The 15,312-nt window shown below is 37.2% G+C and overlaps 1 protein-coding gene across 5 annotated transcripts in view; it reads left to right on the top strand.

The window, feature by feature from the left end:
- MED13L (mediator complex subunit 13L) overlaps window positions 1–15,312 on the top strand; it is a 322,472-nt gene that overhangs the window by 42,194 nt on the left and 264,966 nt on the right. The gene's annotated exons all lie outside the window — the stretch shown is intronic.

Raw genomic sequence — 15,312 nt, 5'->3', positions numbered from 1 at the left:
CATTGTTGGACTAATTTTCATCAATAGATTGCATCTGCTAACTGGAAACTGAGTGTGAGAGTTTCATTATTTAAGTTGGGGGGCAGGTGTTACACAGCGGGTTAAGTGGCTGCTGGGGAAACCTGCATCTCACATCAGTGCCTGGCTTGGGTCTTGGCTGTGCAGCTTCTGATCCAGCTTCCTGCTAGTGCATCCTGAGAGCCAGCGGATGATGACATGGGAGACTGAGATGGGAGACCTGGATGGATTTCAGGCTCCTGGCTTCAATTGCTTCTTCTGCTTACCATAGATTTACGATCAGAGGATATTTTATTAGTATTTGAATTTCTGATGAAAGTTTTTACCTCTTTACCTAAGTGTTTCTATAAAATATGTTAAGGATATTTCCTAAATGAAGACATTCTAGCCTTTAGTTAGAGTATCAGCTCTTTCTGAATTAGTTTTCTAGAGCCAACTTTTTAATATATTTCTGGACTACGCTTCATTTTATTATTTTGTAGTTGAGAATTTTCAGATAGTATTATAAATGTTTTAGTCTTTCAAAGGAAGGAGGAAAACTCTCTAATGTATATTGGAGGGTCTGTTCAAGCTTTTGAATTTGCCCAAAGGATTTTTTTGCCAACTTCTGCTTGATAGCGCCTTCCCAGCTTTTCTTGGCAGCTGTTTGTTATCTCCTGTGATATCTCCTGCCACAGCAGCAGGGGGCAGTAAACCACAGGAGGGTCCATGGGTCTTTTGAGCTTATGCCTTTCTCTTGACATTTTCAGGGTATTTGGTTTATAAATGTAGGAACCCATTTTGGCTGAGGTTAGTGATTTAGCTAGTAAATTAGCAAAATCTCAGAACTTACGTTCATTTCGAAGTCCATTTCATGTAGTTAGCAGTTAACTCAGGTAAAATTAGTTTTAGAACATCTGGATTCTGTTTATGAGAATGTTTAACAAATACCACCTAGAATATACTTAACAAATTGGTTTGTAATTTTGTTCTGAAATCTGTATTTTTAATACAGTAAGCTGCTTTAGGTTGTAAATGTTAGATTCCTTAATATTCCTTAAATATTTTTTGGTAAAGAATTAAGTAAAGATTGACTTTTAAAATTATTTTTTAAATGACTGGCATACTTAGAAAATAGAGCCACATAATAAAGATAGCAAAGAAACAAAAATCCTGATGTCTAAAAGAGTTTTAATACTTGATGGTTTTATATATTAATAAAATCGGTATACACTATTTTGTAACTCAGGCTTTATTTGCTTACCAATATATTGTAATTATTTTGTTACCAATATATTGTAATTATTTTGTTATGAGAATGATTACTTTCAGTTTTAATTTTCTTGCCTTTTGAGTTTGAAAACAGTATAAACTGTTTATCCTTTGTTTGCCACCAACAAAATATTATAGTGACAGAACAATTAAAACTTTGTTGAATGCACCTGCTCTTTTGAATATGTTGAATTTTAAATTATTACATCTAGTCATGTCAAGTGTTCATTTTTGTAGGTAAAAGTTGAAAAGAGTAATAATAATGGTTTAACCTACTATTAGGAAATATTAAACTTAATGAGAAAACTGAATGCCATAAAGACAACTTCGTTTAAAAGGAGAGAAAATAGGACAGATGATCATGAAAAAATGAGGGATGTATAGGGAGTATGCTAATTAGCAGTCATACATATTGAGGATATCTTGGAATCTGTTTCATTCTTGAATATTTTATCATTTCATTTTGGGTAAAATAAATTTTAGTAGAATCTTGCTAGTTGGCTTTACATCAGATATCCAACCTAAGCTAATTTAAATTTAAATCATAAACTTAAACATGCAAGAGGAAACAAGTCTTAAGGTAAGCATGCTGGAAAGAGTGCTTAGATAATTCTGAGGGTAGCTTACCCATAAAGCACCTGGCTTATACTCTGGAGATTTCATAATTATGACTTCTTTGAACCAATTCAAACCTTAATACTTCATATCAAAACTATTGTTCATTCCATAAAAATAAAACATTTATTTTATACTAAAAATATAGGAGATAGAAATAAATTTTAGAAACTATCGCGATAGTACCATTAAGTGGCAAATGAAAGAATTATTCATAGTATAAAAAGCAAAGATTAACCCTTTTATCTTTTTACGTAATGAATTAGAACGATTTTGCAAGGACTACTTAAGCTAAAACCTCCTTCAGTATTAACTGTTATGGTACCATTATTTGTAACATTTGCTTTTTATAGGAACATTTTACTGTTCCTTAAAATGTTTTTAAATTATGTTATTTGGCATTTCTATTTGTTTTTATGATGTATTCAAAGTAGTGCACTACTGAGAACACCGCAGTAAAGTATAATACAAAAGCAACCATCTTGTATTTAAATGTGGGAAGTACTCTATAAAATGAAAAATTCTACAGGACTTGCACAGAAGTTTTATAATATTAATCTTTTCATTTAAATGTTTGAACGATCCATGAAATAGTCTGAGAAGACTAACATGTTTACTATCTGTCTCTGTTACTTCGATAAACACTTTAGGGTTCTTATGTGCAAAATTGCTATTTTATTTAGGACATAATGGTTCAGCACTTGGGTTCTGGATTGCTTTGAGTTTGAATGCCTACAGGGTTACTAGGTGTGTATCCTTGGTCACATTATTTAGTTTCTTTCCTTTTTTTTTTTTTTTTAAAGATTTATGTATTTGTTTGAAAAGTTACACAGAGAGAGAGGCAATGGCCGGAGCTGCACTGATCTGAAGCCAGGAGCTTCTTCGGGGTCTCCCATGCGGGTGCAGGGGCCCAAGGACTTGGGCCATCTTCTGCTGCTTTCCCAGGCCATAGCAGAGAGCTGGATCAGAAGTGGAGCAGCCGGAATACAAACCGGCACCCATGTGGGATGCTGGCACTGCAGATGGCGGCTTGACCTGCTAGGCCACAGTGTCGGCCCCCGCATTATTTAGTTTCTAGGTGTTTCAGTTTCCTCTCTTGAAGCTGGATTATGGTATTAAAAATTAATAGCACATATGGAGTAGCACTTGTAGCAGTTAGTGTATAATTGTAGCTATTGCTGCAGTTAACTTACACATCAAAATAGAACATTTTGGCGTCTCTTAAACAATTCTGTGCAACAGAACTTTAGTGCTCACTGTGGCTGTCATGTATCTCTTTTTTTAAAAGTGTACTTCTCATTTGAAATAATTATGCCTATGAGTTTTAGTGTTTGGGTGGAATAACTGGGAATAATAAAATATTGGAGCCATGAAGTTACCTCTGCTCATATGAAATGTGTCTAGATTTATACTATAAACTGCTTCATAGCAAACCTTAAATTGCATTATGAAGAAGTCAGTACCACTGTTAGAGTCCTCTAAGGTAGAGATGTAACCTTATAGCCCTCTCCCAGTAGTAAAGTCAAAGCAGGACACATGCTGAATGTGTGTATATGTTCATTACAGGTGCGTGTCTGTCTATCCTTGTGTCCATATGTATTCACATATGTAGAGATTTGGTGTAATTTACTCTTGTTGTGGTCAAAAAAGGGTGTGAGACAAGCACATAGGGGCCAGTGTTGTGATGCAGCAGGTTAAGCTGCTGCCTGTGACACTGATGTCCCCTGTGAGCACTGGTACAAGACCCTGCTGCTCTTCTTTTGATCCAGCTCCCTTCTGGTGTACCTGGTAAAGGAGCAGAAGATGGCATGAGTGCTTGGGTCCCTTTTACCCCCGTGGGAGACCTGGATGTAACTCTTAGCTGTTGGCTTTGGCCTGGCCATTATGGCCATTTGGGGAGTGAACCGTCAAATGGAGAATCTCTGTCTCTCTCTGTGTCTCTCTCCCCCTCTCTCTAACTCTGCCTTTCAAATAAATAAATCTTAAAAAAGTACAAATATAGAAATACGTGTGATGCCAAGAATGCTGTAGTAGTGTATGAGCAGTGTAGTAGATTGATTGCTTTCCAAATAGGCAGACATTCGGTTCCAGGACATTGGTTCCATCAGTGTCTTATGAACTTGAAACAGGAACAGTGTGATCAGTCTTGGATACGTAAAATGAGTCTTTATTCTTAGAGCTTGTGATCTCATTAAGGAGGTAACTACTTTATAATTTTGATGCAAAAGGATAAGTGTTGTAAGTTATTTGATTTATGGGCTCCTGAAGAAGCATTAGATTCAGCCCTGGGGAATAAAGGGAGGGGAGATGATGGGGGGCTGAGAGCTGATGCATCTTACACAACCTAGAGGAAGTTATCTAGGCTGACATGGAGCTTGTTGCAGGGAGGTGAGTAGTTTGTACAAAGGCAGTGAATGAATTGTGACAGAACAGGTTGTCTAGAGCTGAGGTTGTAAATGAAGTAGTTATAGTTAGGGCAAACTAAACAAAAAAGTAAAAAGGTAGGTGATAATGGCATGGAGTATACTGTTGCAAGGATGAGGAATTTGGTCTTAATTTGATAATTTTGAGGAATTACATGTTTCTTATCAGGGTGAAATGCAAGATTAATTTAACAGTAATATATAAGATTGATATGAGCATAATATTGTCATAAATTATTATTGTCATAAATTATTTTATTCTGAATTGGAATATGAAGTTAAACATTCTGTTTTAGCTTAGTATACAGATTTATTTATATTAAAACCACTAATGATAATAAAAAAATAAAACCACTAATGATTGTGTACTAAACTTTACATTAAGTCCCAGTTTTGACTATTGTTTATTTTTGACTTGTACTTATTTGAGAGACAGAGGGCAAAACAGCCTTCTCATCTCCTAGTTTACTTTTCATGTGCCCACAAAAGCCAGGCCTGGGTTTTTGGCTGAACCAAAGCTGGGAACTGGGAATTCAATCTAGGTCTCCTGCATTGGTGGCAGAAACCCAACTACTTGAGCCATCCCCTGGTCTGTGTTAGCAGGAAGCTGGAATCAGGAACAAGAGCCAGGAGTCAAACCTTTGTACTCTGATGTGGGACATGTCTATCCTAACTTAAAGTACTAAGTCATCCACTTACTCCCATTTCCCACCTCAGTTGTATTTTATTATCATTGCTCTTTTGACAGACTAAATTCTTTTCCATATTTTCAGTTTGAATGTTAGAGATTTAAACTGTGTTAAATTAACTTTTTTTATTATTATTAAAACTTTATTTGAAAGACAGAGTTATGGACAGGCAGAGGCAGAGAGATAGGGTCTTCCATCTGTGGTTTACTCCCCAGATGGCCGCAATGGCTGGAGCTGGGCCCATCTGAAACCAGCAGCCAGGAGCTTTGTCCAGGCTTTCCACGTGGGTGCAGGGGCCCAAACGCTTAGGCCATCTTCTGCTGCTTTCCCAGGCCATAGCAGAGAGCTGTATCGGAAGTGGAGCAACAGGGACTTGAACTGGTGCCTATATGGGATGCTGGCACTGGAGGCTTCGACATTGCCCGCTATGTCACAGCACCGGCCCCCTGAATTAACTTTTTTTTTTTTTTTTAAGATTTTTATTTATTTATTTGAAAGAGTTAGAGAGAGAAGGAGAGGCAGAGAGAGAGAGGTCTTCCATCCTCTCATTTACTCCCCAGTTGGCCACAATGGCTGGAGCTGTGCCAATCCAAAGCCAGGAGCCAGGACCTTTTCTGGTTCTCCCACATGGGTGCAGGGGTCCAAGCAGTTGGGTCATCTTCTACTTTCCCAGGCCACAGCAGAGAGCTGGATCAGAAGTGGAGCAGCAGGGACTTGAACCAGCGCCCATATGGATTGCTGGCACTGGAGGCTTTGGCTTTACGTGCTATGTCACAGCGCTGGCCCCCTAAATTAACTTCTCTTCTGACAAACAAATCACTTGATAAGCTTCTTGCTGCTTCACTGCCTGTTAGTGGTGGGAAAGGCACACAATCTTGAAATCCTGGGAGAATATAGAGAGGAAGCAAAATCTCTAGATACTGCCAGTTGCTTGTCCCAAAGCATTAAGAATCCTGGCCCAGAAGATGGAACCTTGGTATGTGCATGAGTGTTGAGCCAGGGAAGGAAACCTTAGGATGTGGTTCTCACGGAGTGCTCAACATTGCATTCTCAGAATCAATTTGTGTAAAGTTTTAAATGTTTTGGTAATGGGAAGAGATCGAAACCTCTTCAAGTAAAGCATTATTTTCTTTGGTTTTAAGTTCCCAAGGGAAAAATCCAGTTTACTTTGATCCATAAAAAATACACCATCTGTAATTTAAAAATTTATCTGTTTGCCAGATCAAATATAAATTATAATAAGAATACATTGTACACCTCTAAGTATGATTTTCCCAATACCACTATCAGAAGTCTTAAGAATTGGCTTTATTGTCAGTTTGATAGCTGTTACCCTCGATTGTATATTTGGAAACATCAGTAATTGTAAATAATTGCTTTCCCTCTCCATTTCTAAGACTGCTGTAACCATGCCCAGAGGTGGGGATTCCTGTGAAAATAGTATAAAACCCTAAGGAGCAAAGGAAGATGGATTTGGTATTCTGACAGTGAATAGTGTCAGATAATTTGAGATACCACTAATGTTGTTCATACCATTGAACTAATAGTGAACCTCTGGAAAAAGAAGTGAGCATTTTAAGGGTATACGAAGACTGAGAGATGAGAATGAGTAGCCAGTTTCTTAGTATTATAATCTATATCTATAAATTATAATCCCTATGGTGGTATTGATGTAATCTTTGGATATTTCCAAGGAAGAACTTGACTTCCTCACTCTTTTTATTTTGAAAAATGTTTATGTATGTATTTTTAAGCTAAGCCATTTGAGAGTAATTTTCAGATTTCTTGAACTTTTTCTCCTAAATACATATAAATTCTGTAAGACTGTAGAACATGTTCCTACATAAGCATAATAACCAGTCATGATATTGAGGAATTTCACCTTGATTTGTTACCTTTTGCTTAGTACACATTCACATTTCCCCAGTTGTCTCAGTAGTGCCTTTTAGAGCTTCCCTTCCCTCTGACCCGGGATCCAGTCAAGGAGCACAATTTGCTTTTGGATTTCTTGTCTTTTTGATCTCCTCTAATTAGAATATAACTCAAGATTTCATTTTGTTGTTGTTCTTTAATGATACTGATATTTAAAGGAGTAGTTCAGTGCCTTGTAAATTCTTTCAGATTTTAAAAAAGATTTATTATTAATCTGAAAGAGTGACATAGAGAGACAGAAAGATAAATGTTCCATCTGCTGGTTCATTCCCTAAATGTCCACAATAGCTGGGGCTGTGCCAGGGCAAAGCCAGAAGCTAGAAACTCCTTCTGGGTCTCCTTTATGGGTGACAGGAACTTAGGCTGCCATCTGCCTCCCAAGAACATTAGGAGAAAGCTAGTGTGCACAGGATTCCATCCCAAGCAGTGAGTTACCCCTTTAGGCCAAAATAATAATAATAATAATAATAATAATAATAATAATAATAATAATTTATTTCTGAATTTTTTAAATTGTTTCCTCCTGAGTATAGTCGAGTTAAGCATTTTTGGTAAGAGTATTGAATAGATGATGATGTACTTCCCCTTTCATCCCATGAGAGTCACACCATATCACATTGTCCTGGTATTGATACTAAATTTGGTTAAGCCATCTCCAGAGTAAAGATAGCCTTTCCTTTTGTAATTCCCAAGTAAATATCGGCAAAACTTTAAAACTGTGTGAATGCCCTATTTTGAACATATTTTAATCCAACAGAAAACTTTCTGAATCATTTGCTTTTATAAAAGCAGTTAAAAGATCAAATTCAGGGGCTGGCACTGTGGCACAGCAGGTTAAAACCCTGGCCTGAAACTTCGGCATCCCATATGAGCGCTGGTTCGAGTCCCGGCTGCTCCTCTTCTGATCCAGCTCTCTGCTGTGTCTTGGGAAAGCAGTAGAAGATGGCCCAAGTGCTTGGGCCCCTGCACCTGCATGGGAGATCCTGAAGAAGCACCTGGCTCCTGGCTTCAGATCAGCACAGCTCCGGCCGTAGTGGCCATTTGGGAATGAACCCACGGAAGGAAGACCTTTCTCTCTGTCTCTCTCTGTCTCACTGTCTGTATCTCTACCTGTCAAATAAATAAAATCTTTAAAAAAAAAAAAAACCCCAATTTATAGTACTGATTAAAATTATGGCTAATCAAATTTTTAAAAAATCAACTTGAAAGTTCACAGACTTTAAGATAATATGTATATTCCTATATACTTTATTGTCTCTCACTTTAGAAAACTCAGTGTCAACACTTCTCTTTGTAGTATGCTAAGCACAGGGGCTATTAGGTTTCCGAGTTTGATTTTGCCATCATAATTCCTCTTTGCTAGTTCTTCAGTGTTTTTCACCCCTTCTTCTCGTGACCTCTGCTGTGATTTAAGAATGTAGTCTTGGGGTGGGCATTTGTTCTAACGGTTAAGATGCCATCTGTGACATCCACACGCCCGTATCCCATATTGGAGTGCTTAGGTTCAGGTGGCTTCTCCTGGATTCCTGCTTCCTGCTAATGCAGACCCTTTGAGGTGTCAAGAGACGCCTCAAGTAAATAACTGCACCCCTGCCGTCCTCATGGGAGACTGGATTGAGTTTCCAGCTCCTGGCTTCAGCCTCACCCAGCCCCAATCATTTGCAGGCATTTAAGGAGTGAACCAGCAGATGGGAACTCTTTCTCAAATTAATTAAAATTTTTTTTAAGATCTTCCTTCCATTGGTTCACCTCCCAAATGGCCGCTATGGCCGGTGCTGTGCTGATCCACAGCCAGGAGCCAGGTGCTTCCTCCTGGTCTCCCATGCGGGTGCAGGGCCCAAGCACTTGGGCCATCCTCCACTGCCCTCCTGGGCCACAGCAGAGAGCTGGACTGGAAGAGGAGCAACCAGGACAGAACCGGCGCCCATATGGGATGCAAGTGCCGCAGGCGGAGGATTAACTGAGTGTGCCACAGTGCTGGCCCCAATTGGATTATTCTAAGTTAAATGAAACAAGTGTTTTCTGGGAAAGTAGTGATTCACAAAATTGACAGGAATGGAATTATCTCTAGGCAAGATGTCATTCAGTTTGAAAATTTCTTCCTGAACTTTTTTTTTTACCCTGGTTTTATATCTCTTTTCATTATTAGTGATGAATTTGTGAATCACTGAAATTAATCTCTGACTGAATTAGGAAAAAATTCTTATATATTCTCTGGATTCATTTTTAGCTATAGAATTCTGGTGATTTTGAAAACAAGTGGTGTCATTTGGTAGCATCCTAGACTAGTATTGTTTTATGTATCAACAGTTATTTTAGAATTAATTTTGAGATTGTTAACATGTACCTGAAAGGTAAATTTTTCATGTTATCTTTCACATTTGTCGTTATTTTGTAGATGATAATAGAAAAATGTATTTGTATCTCATGAGAAGCGAGCACTTTCAGGAAAAACACATGGCCAGTGCAAGTTGATAGGTAGTTCTAGGTAGTTTATAAAGTAAGTCTACGTTGATCTCATTGATGTCTGTATTATTCAAGTCTTAAATAAATTTTGTGGCTCTTTTAATAATAATTCTATTTTTTTGTGTTTAAAAAGAATTAGTTTATCTAAGATAAAATAGTAAGTTTTATTGTATAATGAGTATCTAAATGATTCTAGTGCATACAACATAAGTATTAGGCTTAATGATTACATTCTAAGAGAAAAAATAATCCATATGAACACTTTGGGAAGTAATTTATATCATAAAATAATGGTAAGATCAAAGTGACTTCGAAATTCTTTCAAATGAAGAATAGAATAAGATATAATGAATTTGATAGAATTATTAAGCTAAGTGTTCTTGAAATTGGGAGAACGGGCTCAAGTCCAACTTCGAATGTAAATAAAATCGATGTGTTACCACAGGCAACTCACTGAACCATGTAATTAGTTTTTTGTATGAAAAATGAGACATTTATACTGAGATTGTGGTGAAATAGCATATAAAGGGCTTATGTTCTAATAATATAAAAATTAAACAATTGTTAAAAAATATAAAGATTGGTGCTTTAGGGAATAGTTAAATCTAATCAATTGATGGGGGGTTGGTTTAATGGAAGTATGGGCATTTATTGTCTGTTTGCATTGATATCAATTCAAAGTTTAAAGTAAATCTGAAAATTCCTTCAATGAAGTAAGATAGTCACCATTGAAACAAGTTAGGTTGAAAATTGGCTTAATACTAGATAAACTTATTTGGTATGTTGCTCTTTTTTTAAATCTAATTTTAGTGATGAATGCATTGTACCTGAGAGTAATTTTAAGAATAGCCAAGTCCAACCACCCCTCTGCCTCACTTCCATCCCCTGGTTTGTGTGTATTTTATTTCAAAAGCTTATCCTTGAATATAAAACTTCATGGTAGAAAAGAGGTTGTTACATATTAAGGTGGCATAAAGACTTTTTTTGCCCAGTAAAATAGTTTCTTTGTTTAGAGAGGTTGATGTAAGAATTGAATGTGAAAAACTGGAGAAGTTGTTAAAGTACTCTATGTAGGAAATGAAATTAAAAAGGCTGTCTGGGGCTGGCGCGCCGTGGCTCACTTGGTTAATCCACCTGCGGTGCCAAAATCCCATATGGGTGCCGGATTCTAGTTCTGGTTGCTCCTCTTCCAGTCCAGCTGTGGCCCAGGAGGGCAATGGAGGATGGGCCCCTGCACCCGCATGGGAGACCAGGAAGAGGCACCTGGCTCCTGGCTTCGGATTGTCGCAGCTCCGGCCATGGCGGCCATTTGGGGAGTGAACTAACGGAAGGAAGGCCTTTCTCTTTGTCCCTCTCTCTCACTATCTACAACTCTCCCTGTCAAATTTGGGGGAAAAAAAAAAAAAAAAACACACACACACACACACAACCAAAAACGGGCTGTCTGACAAAGCTGGTATTTTCTTCGGATGGAGGACAGAGGGTTGGACTTTGGTAGGTCGTCAGCAATGAATGTCCTTTCTCATTTCGATTTTGAATTTAGCATACCCTGAGAGAGATTGAAGCTTAAGAAGTCTGTAACTTAATCATGTCATCAGTAATACTGACACTCAAACCCATATTTTGTACCTTGTAAAATTGATTTTTAGTTGGGGGGGCCATATATAACAAACTGTGTGATCATGTCATATTAAATGAGAAAAATAACTTTATAGTTATTTTTATATTATATATATTTTATATTATATATATTAAATTATAACTTATAATTCTGTTTTTGTCAAATTTATCTCCTGTACTTACAGAAATAGTACTGACTTGTAGAATTCTGGACAGAGCACTTACCCTTTTGGTTTCAGTGTTTTCTGTGACACTTGGCAAATATTGATTCAGATAGCATCAGCGTGAGCATAGATCCTCTGAATTAAGTACATACTGCATTGATAACAGAAGACGTACAACATGAATAAAGTTGAAATCATAAAAACTTGTTATGAATATGACATTTGAGTATTTAGAATTGATAGGAGTTAGCATCTGTTTTTATGAAGTACCTTTCTGAACAGTAATTGTAAAGCTAGAATTACATATCAGCTGTCATTAGAGGTCTTTTTTTTTTTTTTAACTACTCTTTTCTTTTTATAGATCTATTTTGATAGGCCCAGATATGGAAAAAACAAATAAAGCTAAAGAATGGGATAACTACTGGGTTAAGCAAGAGGTGGTTGCTAAGGTTAGCATTTGGTTGTTACATGATCTGTGGGCCTGTTTAAAGTTTAGTAGGCTAAACTGATTTATAGATCTCTGTGCTTAACTCTCTGAATAATCGCTTGAAAAAATATTTCCAGATGATTTCTCTTTGGCTTTGTTTTATGATGCTTGAGCAAGTGGAAATCAGAATATCATATACTTAGCCATGAATATCATTCAGAGCTGTGATTTTAGAAGTCTTTCTAAAAAATATGTTAATGGAAGAAATAATGCATGAATGTGCTTTTTTGTCTCTCAAAGCTCCAAACCATGTAGAAGTCTGTTTTAAGTAGCAGAGAATCAGACAGTTGCATTCTATTGCTTTAAGCCTCTCATGACTGAGCTGCTGTCCTGTACTACCTGAAGAGAGTCTCATTGAATATCATTATGGCTAGCAAGTGTTCGATAATTTTCTTTAAAGCTCCATCTATGTAAATATTTTTGAACAATTTTCTACAAGTACTGAGCCACATACCTATTTCTTATAACCGACATTGATAAAATACACTCTTTGTATAATTGGGTCTTGTTTTGATCCTGGCTCTTTCATATTGTGATTTGGCAGTGAGTTCAACAGAAAACGCATTATCCTCTTGAGGCCCATCTAGGACTGAACTAAAGGGCTTCTACAATATCCACATGATCACACAATTAGTTCTTTTTTTCTGTGTGTGTGTGCTGTAATGGTGTAACTGAATATGAGCTGGTTGCCAGGGTATTGTCATGGAATAATACCCTGCAGTTTATAGTTAATCATGCAGCAGAACTGGCTTGATTCAAAAAAATGAAAATAAAAAAATAAGATAAAAATTGGATAAAGGTGAAGTGTCTGTGTAGAAAAAGATTGTGTGTATACAACAGTAAAGTGAAGGTCAGAACGTTCACAAATCTGTCATTAGTAGCTTCTTTCCCCCCTATTTAATATAATGCCATATGCAAAATATTTTGCTTTTAAAAATTGCTTTTATTTTCAGCTTTGCTAGCTTTGGGGGAGTTAAGACTTTCTGCCAATCCTCCTGAAGATTTATTTTCTGTCACTGATAGTACACCAGTGGGTAAATACTTGTGGAATGACTGTCTGAGGAAGGAAAGTGTAAACCTTTTCAAGATGAAGTGTCATTTAAATGATTTTTCTCTAGATAATCTTGGCATAGTTTAAGCTGTTTTGCTGTTTTCTATTTATTAGATAGTATCCACATTGAAATACATTTAAAGGAGACGAATTCAGGTACCCTCAGTTAAATTTCAGGTACTATGTTTTTTAGCTTATTTTAAAAGTATTTTAGTAGAAACTTATAATGGAGAGGATGACTACCTTGGTATCCTAGGGAGAATTACATGCAATTCTGATCATTTAGGTGGGAAATAGCATTTGTTGAAAATGGCTCCTAGTAAAGAAACATTTTTCATACCATGTATTGGTTTCATGAAAAGTGTAACAGAGGGACTCTTGATTTGAGTAGGAAGAGTGGCTGGGGCAATTAATCCCATTGCTTCAGTAAAGGCTTCATTAACCAGACCTCAGCCAGACTGCCCAAACATTTAAGTAGATTCCTTTTTCTGGCCCCCATAAGCAATCATCACTTTTTATATTAAATGACTTCAACATGTACAGTTACCTATTTCTCAGTGTTGTTCGAACAGTGTGCTAGAGGATACTCAGGGGACAAAAACACTTTCATTGGAGGTCTTGGGGTCAGTACTGACTCAGTTCAGTTGCTCACACATTTAAAATGACAGTGTTGTATAATTACATTGATGATTTGATAAATGAGAGGATCCTTTAAATAAGGTGTTTTTTGAGCCTTATACACATAAAATGTCATATTCACCTATTTATTTATTGAGGCTTCATTGTGTTTGATGCTTTACAGAATACAGAAATGCATCAGAAATAAGTGTTTTTGCATTTCAGGAACTGAGAATCTAATACAGGAGATAGTGTATATTCAAAGAATACTATTATAGGGTAGAAAATGATGTCTCCTAAGAGGGGCACATGATATTAGAATTACATGGAAGGAGGCAGAGCTTTGTAGACTAGTTTATTCTTGAACTTGAAGCTTAATGGATAGATAGGACTTGAATATATATTGGGACAAGGATGTCTGTACAATCACAGGTATAAGGATATAGAATAGATAATTTGCAATGTTTCCTGGGGAAAAGTTAAGGATGAGAAATTGATTGAAAATGCATATTTTTGCCTGTTGGGGATAGAGCTTAAACACAAGGCTAAATAGTTTGGATTTAATAAGTAGTTGGAATTTTTGAGGATTTTGGAATAGGACTAATAGAAGTTCCTTATAGGTTATACCAAATAGGGGCAGGACCTGCATCTGACTTTTACCCACCACTATTCTTTTTTTTTTTTTTTTTTAAAGATTTATTTCTTTTATTTTAAAGTCAGAGTTACAGAAGGGGGTGGGGGGGGAGAGAAAGTCTTCCATCCACTAGTTCACTTCCCTAAATGGCTGCAATGCCTGGAGCTGTGCCGATCTGAAGCCAGGACCCAGGAGCCTCCTCCAGGTCTCCCACGTGGGTGCAGGAGCCCAAGGGTTGGGCCATCTCCTACTGCTTTCCCAGGCCATAGCAGAGAGCTGTATTGGAAGAGGAGCCACTGGAACTCGAACCAGCACCCATATGAGATGCCAGCACTGCAGGTGACAGTTTTACCTGCTGTGCCACAGTACCAGCCCCCATCGCTATACTTCTAATATCAGTGTATGTCTGGAACATATTTGTTGAATAAATTAATTTGTAGATTAACAAGTACACTAGAAGTTTGCGTAAAGATGATTAGTTTAGCACTGATGCGTATTCTGAGCAATGTAGGGAAACATTTAAAAAATAGGAGACAGTTTTTAAAAATTATGTGACCATGTTAGGAAAAGTTTCTTGATGCATTGATTTCTTTTTAACCACATTGAAGACAGTGATTTGATTTTCTTTTTTCGTCCAGTTTTCTATTTTTATAGTCTACAGTTTAATTTTAAAAATGGAAATCTGAAAACTTTTACTTAAAATTAATTGAATACTTTCCAATAAATCATATTTTTTGTTAAAAATTTTTTAAGATTTATTTAATTATTTGAAAGGCAGAGTGACAGGCTAAAGCAGAGAGAGGTCTTCATTCCGCTGGTTCACTCCCTAAATGGACACAATGACTGGAGCTGGGCTGATCCTAAGCCAGGAGCCTAGAGCTTCATCCAGGTTTGCCATGTGGGTGCAGGGACCAGGACTTGGGCCATCTTTTGCTTTCCCAGGCCATAGCAGAGAGCTGGATGGGAAGTTGAGCAGTTGGGACTCAAACTGACACCCATATGGGATGCTGGCACTGCAGACGTTGGCTTTACTCGCCACGCCGTAGTGCCAGCCCCCATAAATCACTTTTTAACTAGTGATGTAGATAGCAGATAGTTTGAGCATTTGGCAAAAAGCTTGTGTTGTAATCATCCTGTTAGATGGCTGTGGAAGAGTACTATTTACTGGGTAAAAGTGCTTAATCAGATTTATGTCAGAATCCTTGTTAAATTCATCATGGATGGAATGACCTTGGCTGTCGTATACATGTTATAAGTTGCCAATTCAACACTGGAATCGATGTTTGCTACATGGAATGTTTATTGCCTGGCTGAAGCTCAGAAATCCTGAATGTTTCACTATGG

This window comes from Oryctolagus cuniculus, chromosome 21, assembly GCF_964237555.1.
Source record: "Oryctolagus cuniculus chromosome 21, mOryCun1.1, whole genome shotgun sequence".
Taxonomy (NCBI): Eukaryota; Metazoa; Chordata; class Mammalia; order Lagomorpha; family Leporidae; genus Oryctolagus; species Oryctolagus cuniculus.
The sequence above is the reverse complement of the archived record's forward strand: the minus strand, read 5'-3'. Positions and strand labels throughout refer to the sequence as shown.